Raw genomic sequence first — 23,000 nt, forward strand, 5'->3', positions numbered from 1 at the left:
GCAGCGTGGAAAATAGAAAATAGAAAATAACCTGCCAGGGTCTCCGAGCCCCTGCCAGGGCTTTGAGACATCCAGGGCATCCAGAGAGATGTCCTGGGCTCCAACACTGGGGAGCTGAGGAGGAGGATGGAGGGAGGTTTTCTGCAGCTGGGAGAAGGTCACTGAGCAGCACAGCAGAGCTTTCCTAGCACAGCTTTCTCCAGAAATAACACCCTTCCCCAGACACTCTGGAGACTCCCCCGGCCTTGCCCTGGCCCCAGCCTGTTAATGTTCAACCCCCTGGACAGGGACAGCGTGCTGCAGGCAGCAGGGAGGTGGTGCCAGCCGTGGGGACAGCAGTGGTGGCTGGGCACACACGTGAGGTCACCTCCCTGCACCCTGGGACCCCCGTGTGCCATCAGCAGCGCCTGGCCCCTGCACTGCCCCCTGACCCCCGGGCTCGGAGAGAAGTGGCTTTGCCACTCGGGAAAGGGGCTGCTGGGGCTGTGGGGTGTGGGATTCTCTCCTGGTTTAGGGCAGTTTTGGTAAAAAAACCTCTAAAGGGGTTTCCTCTAGAAAGCAGATTCAAGCAGCCCCTTCCCCAGCTGGTTCGGGGAAATGATTTCAGAATCTCTGCCTTTCTTAAACTATTTCTGGGCTAAACAGACAAATGGGGGTACAAGCATCACAAAGTCACCCCAGGACAGATCCCTTGGCTTCTCTGGGGTGAGAGGGGGAGGGTGCTGGGTCAGCCTCCCCGTGAAGCTCAGAGCTTGGCAGGCAGAGCCTTGGGGTGCACGGGGTGTGAACCCCACGTGTTTGTGCACACTGAGCCCCTTTTCCCCCAGGAACACCATCCGAGGCAGGCCCAGGCCTTCCAGGGGAGGCTGGTGCCATGTTTTAGGGCGAGCTGGGGGGAAGAACCCCATGGCTTCCTTGTAGGCAAACAAAGCTTGACTTTATTGCCTTTACAGTGCAACCAGCACAAACAGTGGCAAAAGTGCAAACACTGATAATGCTCAGAACATTCTGAGCTGTGCAAACAAGCTGGAAGTGTGTGTTGAAATGAAGGGGTGAGGAGGCCGGCAGGAGGAGAGGTCCCTGCCCCAGCAGCCCCCCAGGTGCCTCTTTCCCTTTCCCCAGGTGCCCCAGGCAGTGATGCTGACTCTGGGCTGGGAGGGGCTGCATGGAGAGCACCTACACCCACTGAGATGGGATGCAAATGTTGTTACAACATTTTTAGCCCTGGCCCCAGGCTGTGTCCTGGCCTGGCAGAAGGAAGAGCTCCAGAGCTGCTCCCCAGAGCTGCTGGGACAAAGCAAAGTCCCTTGCCTGGTGGCTGCCCACACAAAGCATCCCACCCTGTTTCAGATGCCTTTTGGTGGTCAGAATGCTGCCCCTTGCCTTGCTTTATTCCCTTTTCCCCCTTATCTCACCTCATTTTAGCTGCATTACACACACCTGGACCCTCCTGAGCCTTGCTCAGCATTTTCTGTCCTATCCAGTGTCCATTTCTGTCCATTTTCTGTCCTGTCCAGTGTCCATTTCTGTCCATTTTCTGTCCTATCCAGTGTCCATTTCTGTCCATTTTCTGTCCTATCCAGCTCTCCAGTGACAAGCCACAGGTGGTTGCTGTATATCCCAGCTTGCCTGGTGGCACAAATCCTCATTTCCCACCACTCCAGCACCCTCAGGGCACATTTTGCCCTGGCTGGGGAGGATCATGCACAGAAGGCTCAGTCCTGGCAGAGGTGAGATGATTTACAAGGAGCCAGAGCAGCAGTGCCATAGGAAGGGACCAAAATCCAGCTCCTCAGGAGGCATTTTAGGCTGCTGCCTCCTATTCTTAAAGATTACCAGCCAGGCTGGGAAAAGCAGGCCACTGCAAGAGGGATGGGAAGAAGAAAAAGATCACTGGAGAATCAGGCAGGGTGCAGGGCCCTCAGCCCCTCTCTGGATCCCAAAACACCAGAGAATCCTCCCAGGCTGTTTTTGCTGGCAGGCTGGGAGGGGAGGAGGTGCCTGGGATCAGGGCAGCCCCATCTCAATGCTCCAGCTGACAAATTCCCACCAGATGGGGATTTTTGGGAAAGCAGGGACCCAACAAGCCTGTCCCTCACTACTTGGGATCAAGCCAGCCTCCAGCACTGGCACTCGTTTTCATACAGCCAGCAAGACCAGAATATTGGGAGGAATTAATGTCCTTGCCAGACCTCCCCAAAACCAGCCAGTTCAGCATGTTACTGAGGGCTGGGACAGGCAAACAAAATGAGGATCCACTTGCTTTTGTAAGGCTTGGGAAAACAGGCTGGAGTACAGTACATAATGTAACAAAAAATAGACGTACTGGGCTGAGTTCTGTTGCTTTGGGACAAAGTGATCCGGTTTCCAAATTTTTTTATAAAGCCAAAGCTTCCTTTACTTTTGCTTCTAGATCTGCCAAGTCTCTTCTGGGGATTTTCCCAGCTGGACTCTATGAATGGTAGGAGAGGCCAGGAGTGCCTGCAGTGCCCTGTCTGGGAGCAGAGAAGTGACAAACATCACATGTGACACCTGGGCTAGTGTTGGCCCAGTGTGGCTTGTGGATATAAGCAAGGCTGGTGGCCAAAAGCAACAAGTGATCAGAGGAGAGCAGGAGGCTTGTGCTGGCTGCTGTTGAATGGCTTCAGCTTGACAGAGAGCAGGTTGGGAGGGGGTATTGGGAAGAAATCCTTCCCTGTGAGGGTGGGGAGGCCCTGGCACAGGTTTCCCAGGGAAGCTGTGGCTGCTCCATCCCTGGAAGTGTTCAGGGCCAGGCTGGACAGGGCTTGGAGCAACCTGGGATGGTAGAGGGTGTCCTTGCCCATGGCAGGAGGTGGAACTGGAGGATCTTTACTGTCCCTTCCAACCCAAACCATTCCATGTGGGTGACACTCAAGGAAGAAGCCAGACAAAGCACTCCCTGGCTGCTTGATGCTCCCACCTTTTTGCAGCAAGCTGTTATTCCCTTTACATGCTCTTTCTCCCCTGTTGCTCACCCCAAACACTTTCCTTCCAAAAAAACCCTCACAATAAGCATCACACAATCCCCAGGAGCCCCATTTCCCCCCAGCCCTGCCCCACAGGCCGCCAGGAGCAGCTGCACCTCACCTGCAGGGTGCTGGAAGCTGCCAGGCCTGAGCTGCTCCCAGCTCCCCAGGGAGCAGCAAAGCTATTTCAGAGCCTTCGAAATTGCAGCAGCCAAAATGATTTCCTGCATTAAGTTATTTAAGCATCTCGCTGTGCAGGTACAAAAGCAGCTCACTTATTACAAAAACGCTTTTCCCTGCTGGCTTTTCTTCAGTTTTCCCACAGACACACTGTGTGCTGCTGGGATTTGGGGAAACAACCTGCTTTGGGCGAACGTGTTTGGGATGGGGCAGGATGGCCAGCATGTCCCTGGAGCACTGGGGATTCATCCCAGGGAGGAACAGCCGGGTTGATGCCCTCCCCAGCAGGCTGCCCATGTCCCAGGCTGTGTCCCAGCCTGTGTCCCTGCCCGTGTCCCTGCCCGTGTCCCTGCCCGTGTCCCTGCCTTACGCCAGGGTCAGGCGCCCCACATCACGCGCCGGAGCATCGCCACCGACTGGCACTTCCCAGCTGCTTTGAGGTGCTGCCAGGGGCTGGAGGTCGTGCCTGCCAACAAATCACAGGCATTGTGCTCCATCTCCCCGTTAATGGCCCCTTTCTGTCCCCAGGGAACGTGATTCTGCATCAGCCCATCCCTCTGTGAGCCCCAGCTCTGCTCCAGGCTGGCTAACTGCACCCACCAGTGGCCATGTCCCTTCTGGGGCTCTCCATGCTGGCTCTGCAAGAAACGATTGAGCCCCACCTCATCCCCCAAAAAAATCACTTGAGCTCCAACCTATCCCCCAAAAAATCACTTAAGCTCCACCCCATCCTCCCAAAAAAATCACTTGAGCTCCACCCCATCCTCCCAAAAAATCACTTGAGCCCCTCCCCATCACCCCAAAGAATCACTTGATCTCCACCCTATCACCCCAAAGAATAATTTCAGCCCCACCCCATCTCTCCAAAAAATCATTTGTGCCCCACCCCATCTCCTCCAAAAATTCACTTGAACACCATCCCCCCAAAAATAATCTGAACTCCACCCCATGTCTCAAAAAAATCACTTGAGCCTCACCCCATGCCCTCCAAAAAGTCACTTGGTGCATTCAAGAAAGTCTCCCCCACCACAGCAGCCATAAACCAAGACACCAAAATTGGGGTTCACCCCCAGTTCTTGCAAAAGCACCTCCCTCTCTCTGCCTCCCAGTGGTGCCCAGAGCAGGGGCACACAGCAGTGGGCACCCCAAACCCGAGGGCTGGAGCAGGGAGGGGTTTGGAAGCTCTCTGGGAGCACACAAGGCACGAGCCAAGCTGTTGTTCTCATTTGTTATTCAGCGTGAAGGAAATCTGCCTCCCCATCCCGGAGGATAATTGATGCTAACGTCATTTCATTGCAGTCCAGCTGCTGGGCTCGGGAACAGATGTTTTATTGTTCCAACTGAACACACAGAACCCAAAAAATGGTATTTAAAAAAAAAAAAAAGGCAACAAAACCCAACTGATTTGTGTTTGTGGTGAGGTTAGCTGTGGTTTTCTCTCCCCACAAATGCAAGGAGGCCCAGCAGCAGTCCCAGGGAAGAGCCAGGCCTCTGGGAAAGCCAAGGTTTGTACATCCAATGTATCATTCTACATCCCCAAAATTCTGCCCTGTCCAACAGGCAGGTTCTTCCAGCAGAGAATCATTTCCTCACCTTCAGCACAGTCCTTGCATCCTCCCAGGAGCAGGGACCCACCTGGGTTTGCCACAGAGGAGCACAGCACGTGCTCAAGAGCAAAGACACCCTCTCCTCTGAGGAGTATGGAGACGAGGGGAGAGAATGATCACCTCTGACTCCATGCTCTCAGAAGGCTCATTTATTACTTTATGACACTGTATTATATTAAAGAATACTATACTAAAGAATACAGAAAATATACTTGCTGAATGCTAAAAAGATAATAAAAGATAATAATGATAATAAAAGATAATAATGGAAACTTGTGACTCTCTCCAAAGTCCCAACACAGCTTGGCACTGATTGGCCAAAGGGTGAAAACAACTCACAGCAGAATCCAATGGAACAATCACCTGTGGGTAAACAATCTCCAAACACATTCCACATGAGCACAACACAGGAGAAGCAAATGAGATAAGAATTGTTTTCCTTTTCTCTGAGGCTTCTCAGCTTCCCAGGAGAAAAATCCTGGGTGAAGGGATTTTTCCAGAGAATGTGAAGGCCACAGAGAAGCCAAACACAGGAGCAAAAATGTGCCACGTGGCTTTTCAGAGCTCAGCCTCTTGTGGAAGAGCTCCTGGACAGCACCTTGGGTGATCCAGGGTGGGAGTGCTGCACTCACAGCCCTGCTGGGATCTCCCAGGGATGCCCACGTTGCTCCAGGAGCACGGGGTGGAGGGAGGAGGTCCATGGCTTGCTCTGCAGCAGGTGCAGGACAATACCTGGAACCACAGGCTGAGCTCTCCGCTGCATCCTGAAGCATTCCTGTGAAGCTACCACCAGGAGCAGGTGGGAAAACCTTCCCTGTCTGCCAAAAAAAGAGATGTTTAAAACGAAAAATCTTACTGAGCAGCCAAAACAGGAGCCTTAAACCCACCCAGGTTAACAGATGGTTCATGTTGATTTTCACTCTAGCACTAACAACTCCCTAGAGAAGAACAAAACTCCTCCCATGCAGAAAAACTGGGAAACACTCTCTTACAAACTGTGCAGGAGCTACCAGGTGTAGGTGTTCTCTTTGCTTCACCTGAGGAAGGACCTTTGCTGTAGGTGAGAAATGAAGCCCCAGAAACAAATCAAGGGCTCTGAAATGTCCACAGCAAATTATTTGGGTGATTTTCCCCTCAGGGCTGCCTGCGAGGCTGACGGGAGCATCTTTTGACATCTCCTTGGCAATATTTCTGTGCTTTCTCCCTTTACCACAAGAGGTGGGTGGGAGGGATCTAATCTTCAAGAATCCAGCTCAGGGAATACCCTGTTCCCCCTCAGGACACTGCCCTGGAGCTGGGGCCTGGCACATGGTTTGAAAAGCCCCAACAGCAGAGTGAGCGTGGGAAATAGGAAAGGTAAGAAGATTTTTAGACAGCTGGAAAAGTAAGTTTTAGAAACAGAAGGAGTAGAGAAACTTAGAATTAGATGTAATTGCAAAGTTTGAAGGTAGAAAAAGTTATAATAGTAGAGTAAGTAAAGATATAAAACAATAGTTTGAGTTTCAGGTTTGGTTAGGGTAGATTTAAGGACTGCAGGAAAATATGCTTAGCAAGATAGTGAAAGGTTTTAAACTTAATAATTGTGTATTGTTAATAAAGCATTGTGTGAAGCAGGTGTATGTGTGCTTTCAGGAACTGGCTAAAACAATTGTCTGTAAGCTTTAGCAATGTGCTGTTGGCTAGAAAGTTTTTAAAATGCTCTGTAACAAAGAAATCTTTAGCTACTGCTGGTTGTACGTGAGCTCTTGCATCTTTCTATTGTCTCAACCACGCAATGAGGCTGAGGCTGCAAATAAAACTCAAAGAACATACCCCAGCAATCCCATTCCATTTGTGGGAAAAAAACCCTCTCCATCACAGTGGCCACAGCACCTTGTCTCAGACAGCTGATGGTGGAGCACTTCTCATGGCTGCAAAGAAAACACCTGGACCATGAACAGCTCTGGGCCCTGCAGCACTGTGCAGGAAATGCAGACACCAGATGTGACTGTCCCCTTGGGAAGGACAGTCTGGGGAAGGCCTCTACAGCCAAAACACAGCCAGGGGCTGGAGGTGGAAAACACCTCTTGGATCATCCTCCCCTTCCCATCTTGGATCACATCCACCCCTTCCCAACCTGGATCATCCACCCCTTCCCATCTTGGATCATCCCTCTGTGGGCACCGTGGTGGCTCAGACACTCGAGCCCCGGCTCAGCTGTTGGCTCCAGTCCATCCCCGAGGAGAGGGATGGGGATGAGGACTTGCTCCAGGCTCCAGGGTGGAATTTCACTCACTGCAGTGACCTAGTGCCTGTGGCGTGCTCTAAAAACACAAATGAAGCAGTGGGCAGCCCAACCCCACCCCGTGTCCCACAGAGGCCCTGCCTCCCCAGCTGGGAGAAAATCAGCTGAAGGCTGAAAATTAGGGCAAATTTCAGGAGATGTGGATGTAGGGTGAGGAGCAGGAAGGTTCTGTGTGCCCTCACACTCCCTGCTTTGCTAAGCCAGACCAGCCAAGCTCATCCCAGCTCCCCATCCCTCTGACCATCCTGTTGCTCCTCTCATCCCACTGCAGGCAGGGGACACAGCAGGGACACAGGCATGGGGATCACATAAAAAAAAAGAGATTTTTCCCATCTCTCAATTCAAGGGGATGGGTAAATGAGATTTTTCCCATCTCTCACTTCAAGAGAATGGGTAAAAGAGATTTTTCCCATCTCTCAGTTCAAGGGGATGGGGAAATGCTGGGTTTCCTCCAGTCCTGTGCTGTGAGGCTGCTCAGGTGACACCAGAGCCCCCAGCCCACCAAAACCATCCCCCCTCACGGTGTCCTTGTCCTCAGCCACTTCAGACAAGCCCCAGTGTGGCAGCGGGAGCTTTTCTCTCCCATCCTCACCTTCATGCTCCACAGCAACAAATTCCAGCCCCATTCCTTCCTCACCCGGTCTCTCCTTCCTCCCTCCTGGGATCATCCCTACTCAGACCCCACAGGGCTGTCATTAACAGAAACAAAACAAAAATTGAGAGGAAATAATGAGGAGCAAGAGGTGCTTTGGGGGGAGAAGATGAGGAGTCCTGGAGGATGCAGACACACCGGGGAGGGAGGGCATCCTCCCTGAGCCTGACAGGGTTTAATTAATGTGACCCCCTTGCCACCCTGATCCTGTCACACCTGGGGGCCCTGGGACACTGAGCTGGGGCAGGGGAGCTGGGGAACAGCTCTGTCCCTTGGCCGGGGGGCTGTTCCTGACTCTGGGAGAGAGTTTGGAGCTGGGGTATATTTATATATAAATATATAATGTAATATTTTATATTATGTAAAATATAAATATAAATATAAATATAAATATAAATATAAATATAAATATAAATATAAATATAAATATAAATATAAATATAAATATAAATATAAATATGTTTGTTTGTTGTTTTTTTGCGCAGAAAACCCTCAGAAGCTTGAAACACCTCTTGTCCCCTGGCCAAGGGCTGTTCCTGACTTGGGGAGAGGGTTTGGACCTGGACTATATTTATATATAAATATATAATGTATTATTATATATTATGTATATAACATATAACATATATAATTAATAGATAATATATGATATATTTGTTTGTTTAGTTATTTGTTTGTTGATTTTTGTGCAGAACACCCTCAGAAGCTTGGAGCACCTCTTGTCCCTCGGCCAGGGGGCTGTTCCTGACTTTGGGAGAGGGTTTGGAGCCGGGCTGCTCCCGAGGAGCAGCCACTCACCCTGACACGGAGAAGCTTCCCCACCCCAGGCAGCAGCCGGAGCAGGGATGGGTTCCAGAGCAGAGATGTGTCATGTTTACCGCGGCCGTGTCCCGTGTCCCGTGCCGGAGAATTCCTGGAAGCGGGAGAGATTTCACAGCCCTCCCTGTGCCTCAGAACACGCAGGTGGTGCCAAAAGCACAGCTCCTCACGTGGCTGCTGTGAGATTGCCAGCGGCTGGCAGGGAGCAGCCACCCCTGCCTTGCTCCCCTCCTCCTCCTCCCTTGCTGATCCCGTTTTTAAATTCTCCTTCCCCTCCTCTTGGCTCCCATCTCTCAGTTCAAGGGGATGGACAAAAGATTTTTCCTATCTCTCAATTCAAGGGGATGGGTAAAAGAGATTTTTCCCATCTCTCAGTTTGAGGGGATGGGTAAAAGGGATTTTTCCCATCTCTCAATTCAGGGGGATGGGTAAATGAGATTTTTCCCATCTCTCAACTCAAGGGGATGGGTAAAAGAGATTTTTCTCATCTCTCACTCAGAGGGGATGGGTAAAAGAGATTTTCCCCATCTCTCAGTTTGAGGGGATGGGTAAAAGGGATTTTTCCCATCTCTCAATTCAGGGGGATGGGTAAATGAGATTTTTCCCATCTCTCACTTCAAGAGAATGGGTAAAAGAGATTTTTCCCATCTCTCAGTTCAAGGGGATGGGGAAATGCTGGGTTTCCTCCAGTCCTGTGCTGTGAGGCTGCTCAGGTGACACCAGAGCCCCCAGGCAGTCACTCCAGGGTGCAAGAAAGGAATAAAGTCCTGCACTCCAGGCTCTCTAAATGGTTTTTGGAACTCTTACCTGTGCAGGAAGCAGGGTGTGGGTCTGACCATCACTTGGAAAGCCAGGCATTAAGATAACAAGCCCCCTGCTTGCTAATGCTCCTTTTCCCCAAGCCCCTCCAGGCCTCTGATCCCAGCAGGGCAGGGCAGAGGGAAGGGAATCCCTGCAGCTGCTGCTCCAAAGCTCTCCTTGATCCATGTGCCTGTTTGCAGATGTTCTGGACTGGGATCCCATAACTGGTATCGAGCAGTGAACCCCTCCACAGCCAGGCCCAGCCCAGCCCTGCCTTTACAGCCTGCTGTACATCTTTTATTGTCCCTCTCTTTTGGGAGCAGCATCACCCACAGCTGGGCTTTACCTGGTGCCCCACCTGAATTCCCCCATAACCTCATGTCCAGCACCTCCTCAGGACTCCTGAGCTATTTTCTCTCTGATTCACTTTAAATACATCCCGAAACAGATTATTTACACCTTTCACATGGTCTCGTGTGTCCAAATCTTTCTAGTTTTTTTCCAGATTTCTTTTTAAGATTTTTTTGGTAGCTATGCTGAGCTGCCACTAGGGCAAAGGTCTCCCTGGGATAATTTTACACATTCAGAAAAATAAACTGTAAGATCTAATCTTGCAAAAACCCCTGAAGTGTTTTGTTGAGACGCCTGCATGATTCCTTCATGGCAAACAAAACAGCTCCAAGCTGCAAGTTCACTCAAACCTCCTGGGCTTTTTCCCTGGTGTGCATTTTCCCCCTGTAAACAAAGAGCCAAACAAAGCACCTTTGCTACCCAGTGGAAAATTCAATCTGGGCAAAGGGGAAAAGAAAGCTTTAAAAATAAATGGTTGGTTTTGGAAAGGGTCAGGGCAGCGTCCACCCCATGGGGTGGGCTCTGGAATATGGCTCTGGAATATGGCTCTGGAATATGGGTGGCCAATAGTGCTGCATGAAAATGAGAGGAGAAAGGGAAGAGAAGGATGTGAGGAGGACTGCAGGAAATGCCATGAGCCCCCCCAGATTCCAGGTGGCCACTCCCAGTGCCCAGCACTGCTGCCACGTGGGGATGGATCAGCCGTGACGGGGTCTGGATCCCCATCCCACGCAGGGGAAAGCCCTGTCCCAGCCTTCCCAGCACAGGCACAGCTTGGGAGGGCCCCAGCTGATGTCATGGCTGTGAGCAATCCCAGCTTTGGGATGAGGATCCCTCCCTGTGACCTCCTCAGACACCCCCAGCTCCTCCACGGGCTCTGTCACGTCTGTGTGCTGTCCTCCTCCTCCAGCACCTCCCTCCCACCTTCCTTTAATTGCAAACATCATGGAAGCCCTGGCAAAACCCCGGGTAGCAGCCAGGCCCCTGTCAGCACCCGTTATCTGCTGCCTGTCCTCAGGAGCTGCTTCAAAACAAAGGCAGAAGGACGTTGTCCATGGGCAGGAGGAATTTTCCACTGGGTGGGTACAGCCAGCCTGGGTCACAAGATGCAGTGCCCTGGCTTGCATCACCCCCCAGCACCCTGAGAGGCAGCTGTGCCCCATCTGTGCTGCCCAAATCCCCGGGGATTGCCCACAAGAGGCTGGACCTGAACCATTCCCACCTCATTCCGAGGGGGACAGGCTCCAATCTCCACATTCACCCCCCAGCAGCTCACTTGAGGCTCACTCAGCGTGGCTTTGGCAGGAGGATTCGTGCATGGGTGGCTCCCTGCTGTCCTTGAGCAGGGGACAGGGCTGAGCAGGGGGTGTGACACTGTCCCATCAGGCTGCCTGCAGGGATTTTAAGAGTCCAGCCCTGCTGGTGATGCTCAGGAGGAAATGATGAGGAGCTTGAGGGGGAGAAGATGGGGGCTGATGGTTCCTTGAGGATGCAGACCCATCTGGGAGGGAGGGCATCCTCACCTTTCCTGCTGGGTCGCCTCCTCCCTGCAGCACACAGCACTCTCAAGGGTCTCCAGGGCAAAAATCCACTGTCCACTCCTCTCTCGGCTGGCAACCAGCTGTCTCCAGCTCCCTGCCACTCCACATCTGGAAGGGAAGCACCAGGAAGGGCCACACTGGGCACTTCCCCTCTGCACATCTGGGAATTGACAGCTCTGCTTCATTGTGCTGGGGCAGGGAGGGTTTTGCTGCTGTTATTATTCCAAGCTGGCCCGGAGTCCAAGGGAAACAAAAGCTTCTTCCTTGCCAAAGGGAGCGCTGGCTCAGCCACAGGAGACGAGGGCTGGGCTATTCCCTGGGCTCCTAAACGCTGCATTTCGGTGTTTAAATTTAGCCCCAGACTGAAGTTGTGCAGACACAGAGCCCTTCTGGAGAGCCAGCAGCCTGGCCAGCATCAACATCAACCTCGTGTGTGCCCTTCCTTTGCTGAGAGCTCAGCCCCCAAGGCTGCAGCCCCCAGATGTGCTCCCCGGGGCAGATTCCTGGCAGAGAAACACCCCAGAGTGCTCTGGAGGGCAGGGCAAGGCAGCCTGGATGCAACAACAGCTCTTCTGGCCATCCAAACTGCAGCAAGACAAAGGAAGAGGCTTGCAAGTTTTTCTCTCCTCGTTAAGCAGTTGACGAAGAGAACTTCGTGAGAGGTCAGATGTTAGGAGCTCTGGCCATGCCCTGTGCCACCTGCCTCTTTCCTGGGGCACAGAAAGTCCCTGTGGCCTCTGGTACTTTGGGATGCCAGTCCTGGCCTGGGAAGGGAGCCGAGCCCTGGCTTCCATTCCTTCAGTAGGATCCATCACCACTGCAGAGCACAGCAAACAGCCCCAAGGGACACTGCCGAGCTCACATTTGGACCCCCAGATGGGAGAGGCACTGGGGGTTTACCTCCCAAATCCATAACTGGAAGGGTCCAGATGGAAATTCCTGCCCCACACCACCTGGGGAGCTGGGAATGGTCCAGAGCCTGCCAAAAGCTGTCACCCCCTGCAGCTGAGCCCTGCCTGGGCTGGCCGCTGGATCAGGACGGGCAAGTGAGGAGTCAGGAGGAATGCTGGTTGTTTGCTGCAGCTCTGCAAACAATTCGTGGCCTTGTCCCCCGGACAAACCTGCTTTGGTAAGGATCCTATTCATACTCCAGTGATTCCTGGAGAACAGAAAGTTGAGTGCGAGTGAGGCATCCTGCTCCTGTCTGCCAGGGAAATACATCTGCTGGCTCAGAGCCCTGGGAAAAGAGAGGTGCTCCAAGATCCTGAGGATGTTCTGCACCAAAACCAAAACAAAACAAAACAAAACACAAAAAATCCCCAAAAAACCAACCAAACAAACAAAAAAAACCAACCAACCAAACAAACAAACAAAAAACCAACACACACACAAAAAAAACCAACAACAACAAACCAAAGCCAAAAAAAACCCCATAAAAACCCAACAACAACAAACCAAAAAAAAACCCAAAAAAATAAACAAACAAAAAAACCCACAAAAAAACCAACCACAAAACCAACAAAAAATTAATTTATGAAATTATTTCTTTATAATCTTTATCTATTTTAATATTTATTTATATTTATATTTATTCCATATTATATATAAACAACCACAAAAACTACAAAAAATTAATTTATGAAATTATTTATTTATAATATTTATCTATTTTAATATTTATTTATATTTATATTTATTCCATATTATATATAATATATTATAACATTATTCTAGGTTATATATTATAGATAATATATATTAATATATATTATATATTATATGTCATATTATATAACATATAATATTATATTATATATTTGTATTTATATATTATATTTTATATAAAACATATACTATAATATTTTATATAAGAAAATTATTAATGATTATAACATATATATTTTATATAAATATATAATTTATTTTAAATATATTAAAATATATTATATATGTGTGTATATATGTATATGTATACACAAATACAGATATGGGTAGAAATAGAAATATATAAATATATATTATATATGTATTTATAGATATAATATATTTCCACCCTGTAAATAAGGTGGAAGGGAGAGGTGTGGTGAGGAACCACTGGCTGAAGAGACAGCCTGACATTCAAAGGGCACCAAAGGATGGGAATATCACACTGGTTCTTTAGGATGAATGGCAAAAAATCTGAGATTTTTTTACACACAGAGTAGTAGAATAATGAAAACAGCCGAACACCCAATTTCATGGCTTATTAAAATCCTGGGGAGGGTGATGCTCTCTCTGCACACAGCTCCCTGGGGATGAGCCCGTTTCACTGCTCTGGGCAGGGCTCAAATGCTGCAGGGATGCACAGAAACCTCTGGGCACAGCAGGAAACACCAAGGTACCTTTGGCTGGGTTATTTCACCTTCTTTTTTTCCTAAATACTACTTCAGATTGGAAGAGAAATACATAACACTGACAGAAATGAGTGCTGCTCTCCAGGGAAAAGAACTGCAAGCCCACACGGCCAGGCCCAAGCAGAGGAAAAAAGAAGAAATTCTTCCTTCTTCAGAAGGAAGAGCAGAAATTCTGGCAGCTTTGTGCTGGAAAGTTTTTCCCCGTGACAGAGACAACCTGTGTGTAAGGAGTGTAAGGAGAATTTAAGGTCATTTAAGGGGGTTTCCAAGCAAAGGAATCATGGTCTTAAATCTATTTAACAGAATATGTATTTTTTAATTAACAGAAATATGATTAACAGAAATATGATTAACAGAAATACGTGGGGTTTTTTTCTTTATATTAAAGGAACACAAGCTCATATTGAGAATAATTGGGAATGCTGCCATCAAAATTGGATGCTCAGGTGGGAGCCCCATCCAAGTTTCATTGGGATTTTTCCCTGCAGAGGCTGCACCAAGCCTGCCTGAGGTCAAGAAGCATTTGGACAACTCTCAGGCACAGGGTGGGGTTTTTGGGCTGTCCTGTGCAGGGACAGGAGCTGGACTCCATGATCCTCCTCAGGATATTCTGTGATTCTGTATTTCCCCAGGATGGGCTGTGCTTGGAGAGGAACTTGGTGGTTGAACCCCTCCGATAAACCCAAAGGGAGAATCAATAAGCTATAAGCATAAACAAGAACAATTTGCAGTTTTTGTTGCCCCAAATCACATCTTTGCTGTTGTTTTGCGGGAAACCCTGGTATTTTTTGCAAAGATTTATTTGACAGGAAAAGGAAAGCGTTGCTGGACTCAAAGAAAGTGCCAGCCCCTCTCACTTACCTGTGTTTATACAAATACACACAACACCTCGATGGGTTTGTACCACCCTGCTGATTTCCAGGCAGGTCTTCATGAGAGCAAGAGCCCAAGAACTTCCTAAACAACTCGTAGAAACGAGGGAAAATGGAATTGAAACGAGCAAAGGCAATCAGCTGGGGGGAGAAAAAAATAAAATAAAATGAAATAAAATAAAATAAAATAATAAAAATCAGACTGCACACAGAGCCACATGCCTCGAGCTCTTCCCGTGGGGAAGGGCAGGCAGAAAGCCAAGAGTGGCCTCAGCACTGCCTGTGTTCCATCAGGGGATGCTGCTTGGGGAGCTGGGAGGGCAGTGCAGCACTGCCTCCAATCACACCGCTGGCAGCCCGCGTTGCTATGGCCCTCAGGTCTGAAACTTTGGAAATTAGGTAAAAGGTCTAAACACGAAACTTTTCTTTTTTTTTTTTTTTCTTTTTTTTTTTTTTTCTTTTTTTTTTTTTTTCTTTTTTTTTTTTTTTCTTTTTTTTTTTTTTTCTTTTTTTTTTTTTTTCTTTTTTTTTTTTTTTCTTTTTTTTTTTTTTTCTTTTTTTTTTTTTTTCTTTTTTTTTTTTTTTCCTTTTTTTTTTGTTTTTTCTTTTTTTTGCCTCCTCCCCCTCTGCAGTGCTGCCCCTTGCCTAGCACAACTAGCACAATCCCTCTTCCTGCTGGTAGAAGCAGCTGGGATGAAGAATTAACTCTCGCAGTCCCAGGGGTTTTCCAGTCGGGAGCAGGGATGTGAGGCAGGAGCAGTGGAGCAGGGGAGGGGGAATGTGCCAGCAGAGCATGGTTCCCACCTGTCCTGGGGCGATGAAACACCAAAGGGATTCATGAAGGGGTTCATGAAGGCATTCATCCCATTCCTGGAGGGATTCATCTTTTCCTCACCCAAAACGGGCGTGGATTTAAAGTGGGTTTCACACTGGTGCAACAGCAGTGGGAGATCCCAAGGGATGGGATTTTTTTCCATTTCCTGGGTGGAATTTGACATTTTTAAGGGTGCTAGACCCTGCAGAAATCCATCTCCTGCCATTCCAAAGAATATTTTTCATTCCCTGGGTGGATTTTGACATTTTTAAGGGTGCTAGACCCAGAGAGATCCATCTCCTGCCATTCCAGAGCATTTTTTTCACTTCCTGGGTAGAATTTGATGTTTTTAAGGGTGCTAGACCCAGAGAAATCAATTTCCTCCCATTCCAGAGGATTTTTTCATTCCCTGGGTGGAATTTGACATTCTTAAGGGTGCTAGACCCTGCAGAAATCCATCTCCTGCCATTCCAGAGCATTTTTTCATTCCCTGGGTGGAGTTTGACATTTTTAAGGGTGCTAGACCCGGAGAGATCCATCTCCTGCCATTCCAGAGGATTTTTTTGCTTCCTGGGTAGAATTTGATGTTTTTAAGGGTGCTAGACCCAGAGAGATCCATCTCCTGCCATTCCAGAGCATTTTTTTCACTTCCTGGGTAGAATTTGATGTTTTTAAGGGTGCTAGACCCAGAGAAATCAATTTCCTCCCATTCCAGAGGATTTTTTTGCTTCCTGGGTAGAATTTGATGTTTTTAAGGGTGCTAGACCCAGAGAAATCAATTTCCTCCCATTCCAGAGGATTTTTTCATTCCCTGGGTGGAATTTGACATTCTTAAGGGTGCTGGACCCAGAGAAATCCATCTCCTGCCATTCCAGAGGAGATGTCCTGGCGGGGGGCTGGCTCTGCATGGCCCAGCTTGGTTGGGCACAGAGAGAGGTGACGCTGAGCTGGCACTGTCCCCACCCACCAGGGACCCCCACAGTGCCATTCCCACGGGAATCCTGCCTGTGCCCACTCCCTCTGTGCCACCAAAGGGCTGTGCCAGTTTCGTGTGAGCAAAGCTCGTAGCAACATTGATATCTCTGTGAAACCTACAGGACAGGGAAAACTCACTCTTTGTCCCTCATGGTTCTACCAAACCAAATCTCCAGCGTTTCCTATTATGAAAAGGGAAAATCTTTCCTCCTGATGGGAAAGATTTATCCCACCATTACAAGGGTGAGTTGGTAGAATGTTCTACCAAACCAAATCTCCAGCATTTCCTATTATGAAAAGGGAAAAATCTTTCCTCCTGATGGGAAAGATTTATCCCACCATTACAAGAGACAGAATGGGCTGAGGGCTTTGTTTCAGTGTTTGTGTAAAGCTGCTGTTTTGCTTCCCTACAGCTGCACACAGTTTTATCTGAGCTGTTTTGGTGCTTCCATAGTGTTACATCCTTCCAGCCCTGCTTGGCCCTTGCTTTTGAGCGGCAGCACTCATAAATTCAATTTGGAATTTGTGGCCATTCCCTCACCCTCCTGCCCACCAGGGCCACCCCAGGCAGTGGAGGTGCCTTGGGGGGCACACGAGCACCTCCAGCACACCAAGCTGGGAGCACCTTCAGGAGTTACCCCGTCTTTTCTGCTGCTGCCAGGAGAGAGGCTGCTTTTCCAACTGCCCCAAATTCCAGCTCCGGGAAGCTCTTGGCTGCTCAGCCAGCCATCCCCAGGGCTCGGGATGGAGCCAGGCACCTCGCTGGCTCGGGGCCAGCTCTGCAGGGCAGGGGAAGGGCCACAAAGGTGGCTTTGTTCCTCCTGCCTGCTGTGACACCTACGAGGTGGAGTCATCTTTCCACAAAAAATCTCCAGCAGCGTTGCCCAGGTGCTGCAAACCACAGCGGGGTCGGGCTCGTCCCCCCTCCTGCCTTTCCCCAGGAAAATTGCAGGCCAGGAACGATCCAGGCAGGGTTTGGCACGATCTGCAGGACCAGGTATTTGCATTAATCCCTCTCAGGTTCCATCCCCATCTCTGCATGTCTCCCTGGGACTCCCGGTGAGGAGCTGTGAAAAGCACCTCACACATCTTCTCTTTCAGAGTCACAGCATCTTTCAGCCCTGTTTACCCAAGAAAGTGAAGGTGGAGAAACTACAGGTGTCAAGTCTTTAAATCTGTAGGGAAAGGAATTATTCTCTGGCAGAACAGCTGGGGAAACCCCAAAGAAATGCTGGCCCAAACCCACCTCAGGTCTGAGATGGGGCAAGAAGTCTCCAAACCAGGGCCTGGCCAGGAGCAGAGCCAGCTCTCATTGCTGGTTTGGAGCTGGCCACGTCTCTGCTCACACATTTCTTGTTTGCTTTCCCTTGTGCCAGCAGGTGAACTGTTTATTTCCCAGTGATCCCAGTGTCTAACAATGTTTTACCTCTCCTGACAAACACTGCCTTGCCCATCACCCAAAACCAGCCCAGCAGGCGCTGGGCAGCACTGCTACAATCCCTCTTCATGAGCAAATGAATCTCCATTTGGCACAGCAGCCGCATTTAGGGACAGCAAAATATCACTTTTAGAATATAATTCTGTTCTTTGTCCATGCTCTCAACTCGCTGCTTAGAAAAAACCCACCTGGAAAAAAAATCCCTTGGATATTAAGCACCTGCAGCTCCTACCAAACATCAGGTGGGACCAGAGGAAAGGAAAGTGGAGCCTTTTTGATGAGGAATTTGCTGCCTGGGTCTCACGTGGCTGCTCCCAGCCCTGTTGGGTGCTCTGGGCACAGCGAGCTGGGCTGGGATGGAAGCCCAAGGCTGTGCCACCAGAATGGGCTCCAGGGCAGCCCAGCTCCTGCCCATCCCCATCCCTGCCCCAGGAGAGCAGCAGGAGCCAAGCCAGGACCCACCAGGCTCATCCACTATGTGCCTGTTGGATCCCAGGCTTCTGGGATAGCAATAATTGGATTTTCCCTGCAAATTCTTTTGGATCCTGATGCATTCAGATGATAAAAACATGCATCCTGTGCCTTGCTTCTGCTTCTAAATACAGAGCTGCTGTGCAGCACAATGTTCTGCCTCACCACCTGCAACACAGCGCCAGACTAAACAAAAATGCCAAAAAACAGCCCCCAAAAAATGCAGACCTGAGGGGCCCGACCTTGCTGTGGCAACGGTGACACTGAATTTTGGGATGGCAGTGGGAAGCAGGGGGTGTGCAAAATAATGTTCCTCCCAGTCTCTGCCAGGGGAAAGGACTGGGAAGGATGGCAGGAGGAGTAAAAATTAATGAGGTGTCTTCCCCTCCTCCCATTCTGGGTTTAATGGTTGGAAAGGGACCAGCAGATGTCAACAGCTGGAAATGCAGATCCATGCCAGGATGGAGCCCAGCACACCCAAATGAACCTGGGGATGGGACAGAAACGTGCAAGACAATAAACCCTGGGTGAGAGCAACCAAGCCAGGCAGCAAGAAGCAGCCAGGGGTGTCATTTATTCCATGCTCCCACTGCTCCTGTTTGCTGCTGAGCTGGGGGCACATCCACGTGTCTCTGGAGGAGCCAGCTGGATCCCTGCGGGTTTGGCAAGCTGGGAACAGCCAGCACAGGTACTGGGAACAGCACAGCCAGGGCAGAGGGCTTTGTTTATTCAGTGAAGGGTGGAGGGAGGTGCAAAGCAAGGGGAAATCAATGATAGGTGGAGGGAGGATGGAGCTCTGACAGCAAAGGTCCTCTCAGGACTAGGAACTGGATCTCTGGAGGGGAGAGAAAACAAAACCAAACCAAACCAAAAAAACCCAAAAAACTAAAAAACCAACCAACCAACCAAAACCCAACAAAAACCAAAACAAAAAACCTAACAAACAAAAAAAATTAAAAAAAAGACCACCACCAAAAACACCCCAAAAAACAAACCCCAAACAAAACAAAACAAAAAACAAAACCCCCAGGTTTTTCTTACAGAAAGTCACGTTTTCTCATGACTGGAATATAATGAATGGCCCAAAGAAATATTCCAAACAAACAAACAAAACCCAAACCCTCTCATCTGAGCACATTCCTTGCCTTCCAGCCTTCTCCTGTCCCCAGCATCCTTCTCATCCGTGTCCCACACTGAGCTTCCCATTAGTGGGCAAACAGCAGAGGGACTGGAGGCTTGAGCAGAGGATCCAGAGGAGATGCAACGCTAATTAACACAACTTTTCTTCCCTTCTGTGCAAAGTTCAGGGCTCTGGCAGGGGGGTCCCTCAGCACAGGGACAGAGGAACGAGTCCTGCCCGTGCCAGGGAGATGGGCCAGCAGTGCCCACGGGCACATCTGCTCCTGCTTGCTCTGCTTCCCATGGCACTGACGTTGGAAACAAGCTGTTCCCAAGCCCAGAGGAAGGGCTGGCACCTGCCCAGGGGTACCTGGCAGAGGGAGGCACAGCGTGCCCCACGGGACGGGCACACGGTGCCGAGGCTTCCCAGAACTGCGGGATGTTTTGGCAGGGCTGCAGCTCTGCTCTTGCAGCATGCTCGGGCAGGGTGCAGAAATACACACACACAGCTCCAGGTGCCTCTGGTGTTTTGGCTTCAGAAGAGGACTGTCCAACAACAAGCGACCCACACAACTAAAATCCCACCCAGCAGCAGCAGAGCTCCTCATCCTGCTGCTCCCACAGACCCCTGAGCACACAGGGCTGTTTCACCTCCCCAAAATCCCCCCGAGCCCCGGTCTGGGAGCCCAGCTCAGGATTGCACCACTTTCCCCCAGCCCTAGATCTGGCCCAGCTCTGCTGAGAACACTTGATCTCCTCCCTGAGCGCTGCCAGCTGGGTGAAATACAGCTGCTGCCTCAATAGCGCTGCCGAAAAAAAGCCTGACATTATTCACAACAAAGAGACAAGCATTGCTGTGCTTGCTTTAGATTTCATGGGAGCAGTTCCCACTGCTCCATGGGCACGGGGAGACGAGCAGGGGGGAGATGAGCAGGGGGAGCTGCTGGATCTCAAAGGGCTCCTTGGGCAAAGCTGCTACAAGCTCCCACCCAAAACATCCCGTTCTCCTGCAGAACCCGTGGGGTATGGCTGCCATCCCCCTACCCCGAGCTTTGCACAGAGATTCCTGGTTTGCCAAGACCATCTCTTCCAGCAGAAGCTCCCATCTTACAAATTCCATGGCTTTCTCCAGCCCAAGGTCACCAGGAAGCTGAGGGAGCACTTGCCAGGTGAGCCAGCCACAAGGAGAGGTGGAAAAGAGGGAGCCAGTTAATCACGCAGCATGTGTTATCTGTCTGGGTGGAAAATGGTCTGAAAATACCCTGTATTTCAGAGCAAGTGCATGGTGATGCAGCCACCTGAAGCCTTGGCCTCCAGCTTGCAGATGAAGCCCATCTCTAAGCCCAGCTGTTCCCAGGTAGTTTCCAAAATGGAAATGGAAATGGCATCCGGACAACACAGCTGTGGGCACAGCTATTCCCACCTCAAACCTGGGGGCTTGCTCAGAATCCCCTAAAAACCAAACCACCTGAGGCTTACTGTCTCACCTTTAAGCTTCTTACTCTGGAGCTCATCAGAAAATTACAATTTAGCATTTAAATCAGCCAGTATGTAGTGACTTTAGAGCAACACCAAAGGATCATTTGAGGGCTGAAGTGGTGCCTTAACTGAAATTCTCTTCTCCTGTTTGCATCAACTCCAGAGGCCAGACACTCTGACAGTACCTTTTAACACATGAAGCAACTTTTCACACCACTTTCAATATAATTGTACTTACAAACTCAACCACAGATTGGTGTGCAATGTTACAAACAGTATTTAAGCAGAGCAGAAAAGGCATCTGTAAATAAACAAGATATTTACAGGTGACAAAAGATTAGAGTGAAAAGGAAAGAAAGCATCCTGGACAGTGCAATGAATGACACGGAGAGGCATTGGGCAGATTGTGGTTTGTGGTTGGAACAAAAAATCCCAGAATTTTTCCATATATCTGCTGGCCACCATGCTTGCCAAAATCCAGCTCAGTAGAGCAGGAGGTTCCTATTTCCTCCTTTCCCAGTGTTTTGGGCATTTTGGCCAGGCTGTGGCTCAGGACAGAGGCAGCTGGGCAATTCAGCAGCTGCTCAGCATCTCCACGAGCCATGGATGGGTTGGAGCCACACAGCTCTGTGATAAGAAATAACAGCCTAACCCTGGGTCTGATTAATATTTCTCATTTTAACAACATGTTTGGCACTGGGGGAAGCTGCCAGCAAAAACTGTGGAGTCTGGTGCCTCACCCACCCACAGAACATGAAAACAAGACTGCTGTCAGCTTCAAACCTGCCAGGAGGGCGAGGACCTTTCCTTCTGAACCCTCATGCCCAGCCAAATGGGGTCCTGAAGATCACCAGTGCCAGCTGCAGGGGTGAGGGCAGCGGGCTGAGGCTGCTGGGGAGCCACCAAACACCTGCCAAGCACCCCCTGCACCCCACCAGGATGGTGCCAACAGCACCCCTGGGTGCAGGAATCCAGAGTTATCATACTGCACTGCAGGGCTTATGCTTGTGAGTGTGGAAAATGGATTATTTAGAATATTAACTATTGTTTGCCAAGGAGGAGGTAGAGTTCCTGCTTTGCTGTTTCCTCTCACAACATCACTAAAAAGATCCTTGGTGGGACAGGAACCACGTCCTACAGATGGGACACTGGGAGGGCAGCCAGAGCTGGGGAGGTGAGACGTTTCTTGCCACCAACGTGGTCTCCCCCAGGCTGTGTTTTCCACGCCAGTTTCCTGGTGCTGGGATTGTGGGAGCTTCCATTCCTGTTTTCCTGCCTTACCAGCAGTTTTGAAGCCAAGGAGAGCAGAGAGTTCAGCAAAGAAGGGCAAGGAGAGGAGGGTCCCGAGGTGAGCGGTGCACCCTCCTGCCAAGGGCTTGCTGGGCACAGCCTGTTGACAAAGGAGCTCCCCAACAAACAAGCTGGCTCCACCTGGGGCAAGGGATTAGAAACCTCGGCACAGCCCTCGGATTCCTCCCAGCAAACCGACTGTGGCTGGAGGCAGGGATTAAACCCCGTGCTGAGGAATGTGGCTCCTTCCCGCTGCGGAGTCCAAGTTGGCACCGCGTCCCCACTCAAGACTCGGCTTACATAATGCAGCTTATGAAAGCAAAATAGCACGGCCATGCCAGCCTGTGGGCAGGCCAGGATGGGAGGAAAGGAAGGGAAAGAAAGGCATTTTTTGGCTGAGGTGAAGCCTGGCTGCCCCCCCTGCAGTGCAGTGTCACTGGGGAGGAGAGGAAGGAGCAGCGAGGGAGAAGGGCCCAGTTCTCCTGCAAGGCTGTGAAGAGCTGCACTCCTGGTGTTCAGTCTGGAGTCACAAAATGTGGATTTTCCTCCTCAGTTCGCCTCTCTGACCCTGGGTTTCTCCTCTGTCAGGCAAGTTCACGTTGAGGTCACCACTGCAGGCTTGGGGAGGCTAACATGCAAGAAGCACCCAGCCCCAAATTCCATTCCTTCTGAACACAGACACCTCCAGAGGCAGCTCAGAGATGCTCCGACCCACGTCATCTCCCACTGGGAATGGAGCCCCTGGAGATGATGCTTCAGTGAGGAGAGCAGTAGGATTGTGTCTGCCCAGAATCCTTCTCCACAGGTTCCCACCAGAGATCAGTGCACAAAAAGGAGGAACAGTCCCCAAACACCCAGCTCAGGGTGGAGTGACGAGGCTCAGACTGAGATCACCGCTCATGAACCAGGCAATTCACAAGTGACATC

General features: G+C 50.0%; 1 long non-coding RNA gene across 1 annotated transcript; it reads right to left on the minus strand.

Moving 5' to 3' along the window:
* Positions 1-13,187: 13,187 nt before the first annotated feature.
* On the minus strand, positions 13,188-15,463 carry LOC120512247. Its single transcript, XR_005629974.1, has 3 exons — positions 15,292-15,463; positions 14,477-14,628; positions 13,188-13,832 (listed from the first exon to the last, which is right to left on the minus strand). It is a non-coding gene; the product is annotated as an uncharacterized LOC120512247 (long non-coding RNA).
* Between the last annotated feature and the right edge of the window lie 7,537 nt (positions 15,464-23,000).

This window comes from Passer montanus, unplaced genomic scaffold, assembly GCF_014805655.1.
Source record: "Passer montanus isolate IOZ18808 unplaced genomic scaffold, ASM1480565v1 scaffold71, whole genome shotgun sequence".
Taxonomy (NCBI): domain Eukaryota; kingdom Metazoa; phylum Chordata; class Aves; order Passeriformes; family Passeridae; genus Passer; species Passer montanus.